The sequence below is a fragment of the Canis lupus genome, chromosome 28 (genome assembly GCF_048164855.1).
Source record: "Canis lupus baileyi chromosome 28, mCanLup2.hap1, whole genome shotgun sequence".
In the NCBI taxonomy this organism is placed as follows: Eukaryota; Metazoa; Chordata; class Mammalia; order Carnivora; family Canidae; genus Canis; species Canis lupus.
The window spans coordinates 33,107,648-33,121,405 of record NC_132865.1 but is presented as its reverse complement, the minus strand read 5'-3'; the positions used below and the strand labels follow the sequence as shown (position 1 = coordinate 33,121,405).

The 13,758-nt window shown below is 37.1% G+C and overlaps 1 protein-coding gene and 1 long non-coding RNA gene across 2 annotated transcripts in view; one reads left to right on the top strand and one right to left on the bottom strand.

The window, feature by feature from the left end:
• The window catches only part of FAM110B (family with sequence similarity 110 member B), a 223,991-nt gene that overhangs the window by 37,523 nt on the left and 172,710 nt on the right, over positions 1 to 13,758 (top strand). The gene's annotated exons all lie outside the window — the stretch shown is intronic.
• Positions 1 to 13,758, bottom strand: part of LOC140620379 (uncharacterized) — a 28,564-nt gene that overhangs the window by 10,144 nt on the left and 4,662 nt on the right. The window contains exons 2-4 of the long non-coding RNA XR_012020179.1: positions 13,189 to 13,268; positions 7,802 to 7,858; positions 7,613 to 7,683 (exon numbers count right to left, since the gene is read on the bottom strand). This is a non-coding gene — a long non-coding RNA (uncharacterized lncRNA). The remainder of the gene's footprint in view (positions 1 to 7,612; positions 7,684 to 7,801; positions 7,859 to 13,188; positions 13,269 to 13,758) is intronic.

The following is a 13,758-nucleotide window of genomic DNA, read 5'->3' as shown; positions in this document are numbered from 1 at the left end:
GTTGTTACATGAAAGTAAAATCAAAATCAAGATATATGTATAATTTACCAACTTTCCTATTTTGGTCTGAACTTATTTATCTGGGAGAAAGGGTAAAAAATACAGTAAGGTGTTCTTTAGCATTCTTCTCTAAAAAATAAAAACAAAATTGTGCTTTTGAAATATACTTCATGTACTTCTGAAAATACTGAAGAATATTTGCATTTGTTCATTAAAATAATGAGATAAATAGGTTTGATATGTTGACAACTTAAACGTGTAATTTTCATTTTCATCAAATTTATGTCTTCATTCTGAGTGTATAATAAGTAGCTATTTTGGGATTGATTGGCACTCATTATTAGGAAGGGGAAAGCAGGATAGGGCTAAGGAGTCTTAGGACTATGACAATCTGTTATCTATGCCCAGAAAAAAAGTTATCATCATTGGTCTAAGCCTTAAATAATACTACTTTGTGCAGATTTTTTCCCTGAAGGATCTGTCCAGCTCCAGGATTCTGTAATTTTACAAGCCAGGCAGTGGCTTGTAAAAAATTATACTTATTGGTGGAACAGAACAATTATTTTAAATGTTCTGTGTTATTCTCCACAGTTCATACTCTTCTGCTTATTGGGATTTTAAAGATAGTACAATAGTGAGCAACACTGATTTCACCAAATTTCTAAACAACTGAGAAATAAGATAATGGAAAAAGGCAGTTGAAGAATAGGGCATGATTGGAGAATGTGGCTCAGACTAAAGGATTCCTTAATAGTGAACCTAAAAATTTATCCAGGGCAGCTTGGGACAAAGAACAGTGTGGGACCAGGAGAAGCCTGCCCTCACCCCTCCCCTACATTTCTCTCTCCCACAGAGCCTTCCCCTAGAGGGATAGTCGAGGAGAATGCTTATTTCTTATAGGCAACAGATCCCAAATGAAAGTAGCTAGGCTAACATACTCAGATTCTCCTTGCAAAATCACCACATGGGTCGCTCCAGGTCTCCAGAAATGGAATGATTAAGATGCATAGAGATGCACAGATGTTTCTTTTTCATCTGGAAAGGCACATCAGGATGTGCCTTTTAACCCTCTTGTTCTGTGGCAATGGCTGGGGGGTCTATGACTGTAGCATTTTCATTGTCCAACCCAAGAAAGGCAAGTTAGGTTTTATCCTGCATGACACATCCAAATACTGTGACAATCTTCTTGGAGTAGTGGTTGGCCAGGACAGTGAGGACATATGTATCCTCTGTGGCAAATAATATCATAATGGATTCGTATCATCTGCTGTGAACAGGTACAGGAAGGTGAGTGACTGAATATATGCAACCAAATTCCTAATCCTATACCCTGGGGTCTATGAATGCAGCTCTTTGAAATCAGGAATAATACAAGGAGATAATAACATTTTTGTGACACTAAAACACTCATAGGCACCCCTTTTGCCTCCAGGACAAGGTTCAAGTTCTCTTCTTCTACACCAGCTTTTTCTCCCATATTCCTCTCATGACTCTTCTGTGTCAGTCAACAAGAACTCTGTCCCTACTAACATAAAAATAGACAAGCCAACCTGGCAGAAACTTCCAGCTCTTACTGATGCTCAAGAATCAAGCAATTGGGTGGCTCAGTGGTTGAGCAGCTGCCTTCAGCTCAGATTCTGATCTCGGGGTCCTGGGATTCACGGAAGCCTACCTCTCCCTCTGCCTCTCTCTGTGTGTCTCTCATGAATAAATAAGTAAAATATTAAAAAAAAAAAAAGAATCAAGCAATGTGTACTATGATCTGAAGGTTAACATACCCTCAAAATTCATATGCTGGTGTTAGGAGGTGGGGCCTTTGAAATGTGATTGGATCATGAAGGAGGAGCCCTCATGAATGGGATTCTTAATTTTCTATAAGAGACCCCCACAGAGATCTACTGACAATTCCACTGTGTGAGGACACAGCAAGGAGGCTGACAATGAACCAGGAGAAGGGCTCTCACTAGAATGTAACCATGGCAGTGCCTTGATCTTGTACTTCCAGCTTCCAGAACAGTGAGAAATAAATTTCTGTTATTTATAAGCCACCCTCTGGTATTTTTGTTATAGCAGCTCAGATGGTCTAAGACACTGTGAATCCTTTGAAATTGCATGAATACATGTGCAGTTTTCTTGGGAGAGGATCCACGGCTTTCATTAGACTTTTCAAAAGATCTGGACCCAAAAGAGAAACACTCTGCTCTTCACAGTCCCTGGCACAGATCATGGACAGAGAACAGCATGCTTTTCTAAAATACCCTCCTTGTCATAAATCCCTTCACCAGGACCACTTTTCCTTATAGAAACATGTCAAAAGTGTCATGTCACAAGAGGAGCAGGGAGATATTTTGCATCTTCTGATAGCTTGGCTACAATCCTTGCTTCACTATCATCATCCATCACTACTATAATGATATATCCAATTCTGCTCACATTCCTACCAACACCACAAATCCTAGGGCCTGGCTTTTGGAAATATCTAGTGGCCCTGTTCACTGAGAATTTCTTAATTCTGCTTTTATGTCAATCAACCTAGTTGAGCACTTTTCCCGGTAGGGACTGGGTGAATTAGTGCACTACTGTATTTCCCCCAGAACTGTTCAAGTGCTGGGCATGGAGTAGACAAAGAAGAGAATTTTGGCTGAGGTGGAATCTACCTCAAGTTCATAGTACCTTCAGGTAGGTTTGAAATGCCTGCTCTGCAGGTATTTGCCATTGCTCATGGATGCCATTTTTAACAAAGGGAAGAAAGTAAACCACTGTTTATGCAGGTTCTCCACTAGTTTGGAACTGCAAAAAAGTTCTCAGACTGGCTGTCTACTGGGGTCCTTTTTCCAAACATCTTTTCAAAGCTTGATCTGTAAAAGCAGTAACCACGTTCTCAGAGAGAGCTTAAATCTGTCCTTTTCTCTTCCTAACTTTCTAAGATTTCCTATTTTCTACTGAGATAAATGAGTTGCTGGAAGAACTCTTACTATAATGTTTTTCACTTCTTTATATACAATCCAATCTTGAAAGTGGAAGAGAGCTGTTTGTGGGAAGTTAAAAACAAAAGAAGACAAAACAAATCCCCAGTTTCTTAAGTCTCCGGTTGGTGAAGCCCAGACCTTGTCAACTTTCTTTGATATGCCATTTTAAAAAGAACTTAATTGTGGAAAAAATAATGAAAAAAAAATTCATTCAATTCGAATTTAAGAGAAATGTTGGTAAAAATAAGAAGAGTATATAAATTTGAAAGTTGGTTCAAACTGCTCTCCTAGATTCTCTTCTTCCTCTTACTTTCCTGCTGAAGTGAGAGATTTATTTATTTTCATTGAGAGCCAAAACTCAGTTTACAAGGGGCATATGCTGAAATGGTCATTCATGGTTTTCTCCATTTGTCTTTCTTCTATCTTTTCCTCCTTCTTGCCTTTGGTTCCCCTCTGACCAACTCCACCCATATCTAAATTATTTAGTTGCTAAATAATTTAGTCATTATGATTTTTCCTCGATGCCCAGGAGTTTTACAAGTATTCTAGAGGTGCTCACCAAGCCTCCTCCAGCCTCATCCAAAGAGAAGGACAATGGATTCCTGTCTCATCCACCTCATGGACAGGGAAAGAATTGCTCTCATCCACTGTCCAGAAGAACATGGCTGTTTCTATGCTTATTCTGAGAAAGGTGCGAGGAACTTACTCTAGTCAAAGGTGAGAGAGACAAACTCAATCTTGTTGCCCAGAAGAACTGGTAGCTTCCAAGGAGGTTTCTCTTCACTCAGAGCCACCCTTTCTCCACACACAATCCCCCTGGGCAAACCTCCACCCCGACTTGGACTCACAATTTAAGATTTGGAGGTTCTGAGGAAGTATCACCTACAATCCATGCTCAGGGATGCACCTAGTAATAACTTCTTCACCCCAAGGAAGCAAGTCAGGCACAGTTGAACTTGGAAAGTTTTCAAATCAGAATTCCTTTGCTCTAAAATGAAGTCTCCAAAACTACCCTGAATCAACTTCATGAATTTTTACCTACAGATGCAGCAGATTCTCTTGTCTCAAGTCATGGCATTGATTAAAGTAATCTGTATTTCTTAATTAGGTAGAGTAGGTAATAAATTAATTTGCTTGATTACAAATGTTATATCAGTTTGCTTAGTTATGCTAAAAAATGCTATTCATATCAGTAGGTTAAAGAAATGCCTCTCTTCTGTTTTCATTTCAGTGGTTTAGTAGAAAAGAAAAATCAGTTGAGAGATCTTGAATTACACTCAAATAACAGAAAAAAAACATTTTCAAGGGCTTTCTTAGTAGAAATGTTGATGTTCTGGTTCTCAGCTAAGAAGAATCCATTTATGAAAATATTTTTAACAGTCTATGAAACATCATTAAATTTAGAGGAACCCTCTTGGGTGAGATCAAAGTATCAGATTGCAACATCTAGCTTCATTTATCTGATAGTTATTGTGCTAATCTCCAAATCAATATTTCTACAAAAAGAGGAAAGAAGTTTCCCTGAGTTGTTCTTAGGACTTACTCTGTATTTTCTTCTCTGGATGCCATTTCTAAACCCTTGTAAAGCAGTTAATGACAAAGTTAGTCATGAGATTTCCTATTACTATGCATGTTGTTTGAGGTTACAGTTTTAAATTCCTCTTCCAAAGTTACTTTGTACTAATCCTGAATTTGATGTGTTTAAAGATGATCCAGTTTTTCAAGTGGATCCAAACAATTTGGCTTAATATCTCACCAAATGACATTTTTCAATGTACAGAGACATTTCCATAGTCTGATGAAATTCTGTTATTGAAATGTAAGGATATGCCCTAAGTGTGATCTTATTACAAGGATACTACAAACACACTCTGCAGATGTCCACTTTAAATGTAAAAAACTTTCCCAGGAAACTTTGGATAGTTCACTGTAATTCTGGAGCTTCTATGGTTCTCTGACCTACAGCCTAAGTTTAACTTAAGGAAAGTCCTTAAAAAATGTTCCCTTTGAGAAAATGAGTGGGAAATATCAGAGAGGATGACAGAACATGAGAGACACCTAACTCTGGGAAACAAACAAGGGGTATTGGAAGGAGAGGTGGGTGGGGGGTTGGGGTGACTGGGTGACGGGCACTGAGTCGGGGCACTTGACGGGATGAGCACTGGGTGTTATGCTATACGTTGGCAAATCGAACTCCAATTAAAAAAATATACAAAATAAATAAATAAATAAAAATGCTCCTTTTTAGAACTGTTTCTAGGAAACAGGGTAATAATGAATGACCTCCAAGTAGACTGGCCACTAGGATAGTCCTCACAATATATAGAACTCAGACACAGTTGTAGGGAATTTTTCAAATAAATAATTATAAACCCACCACCATGAAGATCCAACATGCTAGGTTAAATCAAAGAATAATAATAGATAAAAGCCTGCAGTTGTGCATATATATTCTTTTCATTTACAAACTGAATCAAAAAGTAACTTGATTTTGTGGGTCATTATTGTTTGATGTCCATTCTTTAAGAGGACACTCAGTGGTTTCTTAAATACATTGATACAGTTATAGTATTTAATGGCAAGATTGTGTAGGCATATGGGGTTGCTTTGTAAATCTGTAGAAGTTTCTCTGGTTAAAAAAAACTAATAAATCTTGTTCTGTTCAATATCAACATTGACGTCATGGTGTTGAAAAGCTTTATTCTTTAAAATCAGAGACCCTCAGAACTTAGTGTTTGCAATTATATCAGGAACTAGAGCAGAATAAACAAACTGTACACTGAGCTAAATCAGAATGCTGAGCATGGTAACATAGCCCCACTTTAAGACTGGGAGCAATGGAATTCTTTTTCTTCTCTGATAGAGCCAGTCATAATCTTCCTACTTCTATTAGAACTAGTCGGAAAAAAAAAAAAAAAAAAAAAAGAACTAGTCGAAACCCTATTAATTTACCCAACATGATATATGTAAGATCCAGTGAGAGACTGCTGAGACTCTGCTTCCACGTGCAGGTCTTTCTTGCCCAGCAAGTGTAATAAATTCAATTTTGTCTTATAGTTGCTTTCAGATCCTTGTTAACACTTGTTCTGTGAAATATATTTATCTGGTCAAACGTGGATGTGTTTCTATTTGTCATGCAGACAAACACTTGGAGCACGAAAACATCTTAATACTGCTTTGCTGTTAAGCCAGTCTCTTAGACCTGTCTGAACTGTTGCTCAAATATGAATAAAAGTTAATGTTCACATGATTGTTGTTATGACTAAATGGATTTTTTTAAAAAGCAAAACCACTTTGCAAATTAAAAAGTGTTTACAAACGTTATTATAATAATATTTAGATGCATTTATTATACACTTCCTTAGATCCTATCACAAAGAGAAAGAAAAATTAATACTGCAGTAAAAGACTTTGTGAAAATACTTAGGGATTTAACATGCATTCTTAACATTTTTGAAGTAGATGCTGTTTTTCAAGACCCTGAAATTCATTAACTTGGAAAAAAGGATAAAAAAAAAATGTAACCTTTGAAAACTAACAATTTAAAAGCATTATTCACTATCTACATTACCTGTCCACATCATACTAGATGTTGGAGTGAATATATAAATATGCATTCAAAGACAGCTCCTAATCTCAAATAATATACAATTGATTTAAGCAGATAAAACCAATGCATACAAAGTAGAGAATAAATAATACTAAATGCCATGATCCAGATTAAAATGCAATGTCAGTTTTAATAAACTATTAAAAGTTAAAAAAAAAAAAATATATATATATATATATATATATTAGTATTCCTTGGCACTATTTTAAAAAAGAGAATCTTAGTAAGAAAGAAAGAAATCCATCAGACTAAAAGAAAGAAGTCATGAATCAGCCTGAAGGTATTATGAGCCTGAAGCTTTATCAGTTACATAACCATAGGAAATTACAATCTCATGGTTTATTTTATAATTATTTTTGTCTCTAAAAAAAACCATTAATATAGGGGAGCCTGGATGGCTCAGTCAGTTAAGCATCTGCCTTCAGCTCAGGTCATGATCTCAGGGTCTTGGGATTGAGCCCTACATAGTGGGGGTAGGTCCCTGCTCAGTGGGGTGGGGGGAAATCTCTGCTCAGTGGGAAGTCTGCTTCATCCTCTCCCTCTGCCCCTCCCCCCGTTCATGATTTCTCTCTCTCTCTCAAATAAATAAATAAAATCTAAAAAAAAAAAATCATTGATAGAGCTCATAAAGAACTCTTTGAGGAAGAAAATCTAACTGATTTGTTGAACAAAAGAGGTTGATTAAACAAGGGAAACATTGAGACTAACAGTATTATATCATTACATCCCAGTGGACTACCTTCTATAGTTACCTTAAAAATTGTGTTAAATGTAAATTCCTTGTCTAGAACCTAGAACTATTGAATCAAAAATGCTGGGGAGACAGGGAGTAGTTCCCATCTACCTGAAGATTTAGCAAGCACTCCAAAGATTCTGATGCAGTTACTCTAGGGAAAACCATAGAGAACCACACCCTAAAAAGTAAAATTGTTTATTGAGGACATGGTCTCTTATCACTTAAAACATTCTGAGTTTAAAGTTAGAAAAAATGTTTTATTTAGTGAGTATAATTAGAAAGAGACTATATACATACCTTTCTTAGACACATACATAACATTTATAAATGTTCACCACATTCAATATAGTATGGGCTACAGCATAGGTCTATAGCAAAATGAAAAGAAAACTTTAAAAAAATTTAAACTATGTTTGGAAAATTTAAATTACACTTTTAAATAATTAATTTATTAAAGACTATATTTTAAGAAGAAGTAGAAAGTACCTGGAACTGAATGAAAACACTGTATGTTGAGACTTGCGGGACATAGCTTAAGCAGTACTTAAAAAGAGAAATTTATAGCCATAAGTTCTTACCTTACAAACAGGGAAAGTTAAAATTCAATGAGCTAATTGTCAAAACTAAGACACAGAAAAAGATAACTTATTGGTACCAGAAAAATGAAAGTAATCAGATGATAAAAATAAAAACAGAAACTAAAGAACACAGCAACTGTACCATAATGATAATCAAGACAGCCAAAATTTTTTTGAAAAGACTACAATAAAATAGACAAAAATCTCTGCTGAAACTGATCAAGACAAAAAGAGATGGTATACACACAGATGCAAAAATGTTAACAGTGAAGATGGGATATAGCACAAATAAATCATAGATTGAAAAGATAATGAGCCAATAATATGGATGACTTTATACCTATTATATTTTAAAACTTGGTTAAAATACATTATGGAAAAGACCATTATACAAAATTCATTGAAGGAGAAATACACATTCTAAGCAAGCCTATGATATGTAAAGAAATTGAATTTAATAATTCTCTACCCACGATAATATAGAATTTGGTTGTTTTGTGAACTATTTCAATATTTTATAAAATCATCCAAGTAAGAGAAAATAAAGAGCACTCTGAAGCTCATTTCATAAAACTAAAAGTACCTTGATGCTAAAATTATATAAGAAAAACAAATAAAAATTTAATTATAAACCAATTCATTCATGTGCATAGACTCAGAAATATCTTTTAGCTAAATTAATCCTAGCAATATATGTAAAAATGTAATCAATCATATCAAAGTGCTATCTTTCAGGAATTCAAGGTTAGTTTAACATTAGAAAATTTATTCAAATAATTCAGCACATTAGTAGATTAAGAGAGCAGAAACAGATAACATTCTCAATAGATTCAGAAAATATTATTTGATAAAACTCAATCTGTTTATGATAAAAATTTAAACTCTTAGCAAATTAGAAATAGCAAATAATATTCACTAGCAATTTACAACAAATCTTATACTTAATGATCAAATGATAGCAATCAGGAACATGACAGTGATGCTTTATATCACCATTTCTAACAGACATTGTTCTGGAAACCCTAAAATTCAGGTCTGCATACATTGTACACAAGACTTCCAAATGTCACCACAGCCATATTGCCAGACACCAAATGTCACCTGGTACAGAGTTGGCACTTCACACACCCATCTTCTGTTAGAGATGCTTTTCATACCACAGCCTCCTAGATAGTAACTCAAGTCTATAAGCATTTAATGGCAAACATCATTTCAAAAAGATCTCTGTGTGTCAAAGCTGGACCAAGTCCTTGCAGAATCAAGGACACCTGAGGCATGACATCATTCTTCAACTGAAGTTAGAGGGTGACCTGCAGTCATTGATCAAGGTAGAGGCTCATAAAACCCCAAAATCTGTAAAATCTGTGAGGTCCAAATGATTCCAACTGAGGAAATTCTTTATTCATTGTGCTTATCTAAGAAACTCTTCATCAGCTGCCTCTCTCATCTCTCTATTTCTGATTTCTGAAGATAAGATCACCAATATGGTGAATTAAAACAATAGAAATTTTTCATAGTTCTAGAGTCCAGAAGTCTGAAATCATTTTTACTGGGCCAAAATCAAGATGTCAGCAAAAATTTGCTCCCTTCTGAGGCTCAAGGGAAGTATTCTCCGGTTCTGGTGGCTGCTATCATTCCTGCTTGTGCGGTATCACTCTCATCTTTGCCTCATCGTCACATTGCTTCATATCTTCTGGGTATGTCATTTGCCTCTGCTTGTCTCTTAGACACTTGAATTTAGGGCCCACCTGGATAGTCTAGGATAATTTCCCCCATGTCAGGATCCTTAACTTAATCATATGTGCAAAGATTCTTTTTTCATATAAGGTAATATTTGCACATTCCAGGAATTAGGGCCTGATATCTCTGGGTGGCCATTATTTAGCCCATGACACAAAGTGACCCAACATCATAAAGAGCAGCTGAAGATCTTGACTGGTAGCAGTCTCTATATATCCTGGCAGGGTTCTACTTGGCTTTATCTAGGATGGCTACCTTCAAACAGGTGACAATATTAGGTTCTGCCTTTGCAGGACAAAAAGTGATAATGCCTGTAGCTGCCAGCATAGTAATATGTAGCCACAAGCTTGCAATTGCTGCTGGAATATATAGAAGATACTTATTTTAATTTAACAGCACATCGGTATGATCAAAATTAAGAGACACTTGCCCACTGAGTAGCACATACCTTGATGTATATGACAAAAAGCCACTAAGTTAGTGTTTAGTTGAGCCAAAAATTCCATAAAGATATTTGTCAAGGAGATTAGATTTGGAGAAAGTGTTTCTAGTTTACTTCATTACAGTAAAAGCTATAGAAAGTGTACCAGAATATTTGTGCTTTAGCGAGGGGTTTGGGGCTGCAAGGGACAGAGATCTACACAAGAAAAGAGGACTGGGGGCAGCCCGGGTGGCCCAGCGGTTTAGCACTGCCTTCAGCCCAGGGCCTGATCCTGGAGACCCGGGATCGAGTCCTGTCAGGCTCCCTTAGTGGAGCCTGCTTCTCCCTCTGCCTATGTCTCTGCCTCTCTCTCTCTCTCTCTCTCTCTCTCTCTGTCTCTCATAAATAAATAAAAATAAAATCTTAAAAATAAAAAGAGGACTGGGGTGAGGTTATTGTTAGAATGTACACAGTATACACAATTAGACCCAAAGCTGTTCCTCTTTATCTCTTTCTCAGACCCTTTGCATTTGCCTCTGCTTCTTTACACTCACTGTGCTTTTCTCCAGATATACCCACTTACTGATGACTTCAGTCTGAGAGGGACCCATGATGGTTACCCCACTCAGCTTGTCTCTCAATAGCTTTTGGCAATTTCTTTTTGAGTGACTTACTTCAAAAGATGAAATGTTTGATTTTTCCAGCTTTTGTGGAACTAAAGCTATGGTCAGATGTTATGGATTGGTTGACCTTGAATTCCTTGTCAGTTCCCATCCAAACACAGAGCAGGGAAAGGTTTAAGACAGGGTTGTGCTCTAAAAAACACAGCCCCAGGGATAGAAGGGGCTATACAAGGATACATTTTCCCAACCTAAACTTTAGGCACCCTAAACAGTATCAACCACAATCTTCTGTTGGAAATCTAGATCGTTAAAATTCAAATGACTCCTCATAAAGCCAGCACAAATGTAAAGGTTAAAAATCTTAAAAAGCAAAATACACCATCTGGCTGTTATATTATAGGCATTTACTGGGGAATGGATTTTTTAAATATAAGTATGCTCAAAATCTAATGTCACATTCACAGTATTTCACTACTCTCTCTCTCTATCTCTACTGTTTCTAAACCTTCAATGAATTTTCTAAAAGTTATCTTACTTGTGGTCTTACCTTCCAACTTCTCTATATTTCCCCTCTGTTCTCACTGACCTCCTGGACTAAAAGGATAGCTGAGATCTGTAGGACTTAAATCCCAAAGAAGGGACACTCTTTGTCCCTTACCTAGCCATTTCTAAGATGCCTTGCTTTCTGCTTTATGGGAAAACTATTCTTAAATACTGAAGAAATGAGAAAAAAAGAGAAACCAGTATAGAGTTAAAAATCCCAAACCAGGCCAGCAGCAAAGAGCTTGCCCAGCTAGTTAGTTCCAGAAAAATGTGATGTCAATTGTAGTGAAGATCTACTTAGACATGTCCAGCTTTATATGTTGAGTACCACTATGAATTGAGAATGGGGCAAGGCACTGAGTTAGGTAGGGCAGGACAGCCCCTGGACTTGAAGATCTCCCCCTAACAATTAAAAGAGTCATGAACCAAATGATCACAATCTAACATTCAAGCAGAAAAAGAGGTCTGTACATAGTGCAGTGACAGCTAGCAGGATCTAGAAGGATCTGGAAACACGGCTGGGTATTCAGGAAAGGTTTCACCAAGCTACTATCATGTTTAGCATATGAAGGATGTGGAAAAATTCCTCAGGCAAAAGACAAGGTAGCTGGGGCGGGGGGGGGGGGGAGCGAACAAAGATAAATATGTGCGGAAGTATCTATTTGTATAAATATACCGAAGCCTAGTGGTTCAGAAGACAGTGGTTGGAATTTTCAGAATGCATGACAAGGGAAGGGTAAGGAAGTGAGACAAGAAGCATAAACTGAAGCCACATGGTGAAGGACCTAGATAGTCTGTAAAAGAATATGGATTTATCCCTAGGTCGTAGAGATACAGAAGGGTCTGAGATGAAGAGAAAGATGATCAGATTTGGGTTTGGCAAGACAAGGTCAAGAGTAGATTAAAATAGAGAAGGAGCTGCTGGTGAGAAATCATTTGGGACACCTTCATAACAATCAGAGTGAGGAAGTAGGGAGGCCTGAAACAAGGCTCAGAAATGACAGGAAGGGAGACATTTCAAAGATGGGGTCAAGTGGAGTGTTCACACTGAGTGAGGAGAGAACCCAGAAACCCAGACATCTTCAACCAGGCTTCAACCTGGGCTTGCTAGCTTGATTCAAAGATGTGGACAATGCCGTTAACTGAAGTACTACTGCAAGAAAGAAGAGTTGGAATAGGTTTGGAAAATTTGAGTTGAGAAAGGGGCTAGATGGGGACAGGGACAGGAAAGTACCAATGGTGAACTCCAAAGGATTGGGTATCATTTAAATCAGGCAAAACAACTCAGTGATTATACTAACAACCAATGAATTGTACCCTTTAAAAGGGTGAGTTTTATGGTATTTGAATGATTTCTCAGTAAAGCTGTTAAAGCACACGAAGTCAGGCCAGGGAGAAAGAATTCACAAAAATGACAGAGCAAAGGTAACAAAATTTCAAGGAGTATAAGGTAAATACCCTTCAGATTTTACTTTTCTTATTCTGTTATTTTTTAATTCTCATTTTACCATTCCTTATTCCGCTTCCAATCTCCAGTTGCCTGTTTTGTAATCCCCACCAGAAAGGGCCTACCATGCCATTTTAATGGACCCAAATCCTAATGACTCTGAGTCAGTAGTAAATTCACACATGCTAGTAGTAAATTCACATATTCACATTTCTCATAAAGGGAACTTGTGGCTAGAAAGAAATTGTAATTTTTATTTGAGCACGTGCAGAATGTTACAAGAATTTAAAGCTCTATAATAAAGTGAAATGTTCTCTTTGCTAAATTTTTGTAAATGATTTTAAACAACCGTATCAGGGGAACTTGAGTGAAAATTTTAATTGGAAAAAAAAAGAAAATTTTAATTGGATAAACTGTAACCATACATAAATATAAAAATAGTTGAGAAAAAATTCTTTACATTGGATCAATCCATAATCCTGGATGTTTTTATACCAGTAATAAATTATTGGTATGCTTACTGATATGTGATGGACTGACGTGTGATCTCAAAATCATGTGATCTATTTATATGTGCTAGAAGCTGACAACCACAAGTTTTCTGCAAAAAAAAAAAAAAGAAGAATGAGATTGACACCAAAATATAACTATAATTTAAAATTGGGGGTGAAGGGTGCAAAAAGAAGCCCATTCAGTGATCCTGTTAAAATGTAAGTCAGGTCATGATTATGTTGCCCCTTCTGCTCCAAACATTCCCAAATTTTCCCATCTCACCTGGAATAAAAGCCAAGGCTTCCCCCTGTCCTATCAGACCCTGAGCCTCTTGGACTTTCCCCACTCCTTACTTTCCTGACTTGGTCTCCTATTCTCTGCTCCTGTGTCACATGCCCCTGGGCCTCTGGGCCTCCATGTGTCTTGAACATGCCGCTCCCATCATATGGCCCTGACTTTTGCTCTGCTCACTGCCCAGAAAGCTCTTGAGCTGGATAGCCTCATGGTCAGCTCTCTCACCTCCTTTAGACCTTCCTAGCCTCTGCCCTGGACCTCCCCCTCTTCCACCCCTGCTCTATATCTCCCTGTAGCACCTGTCC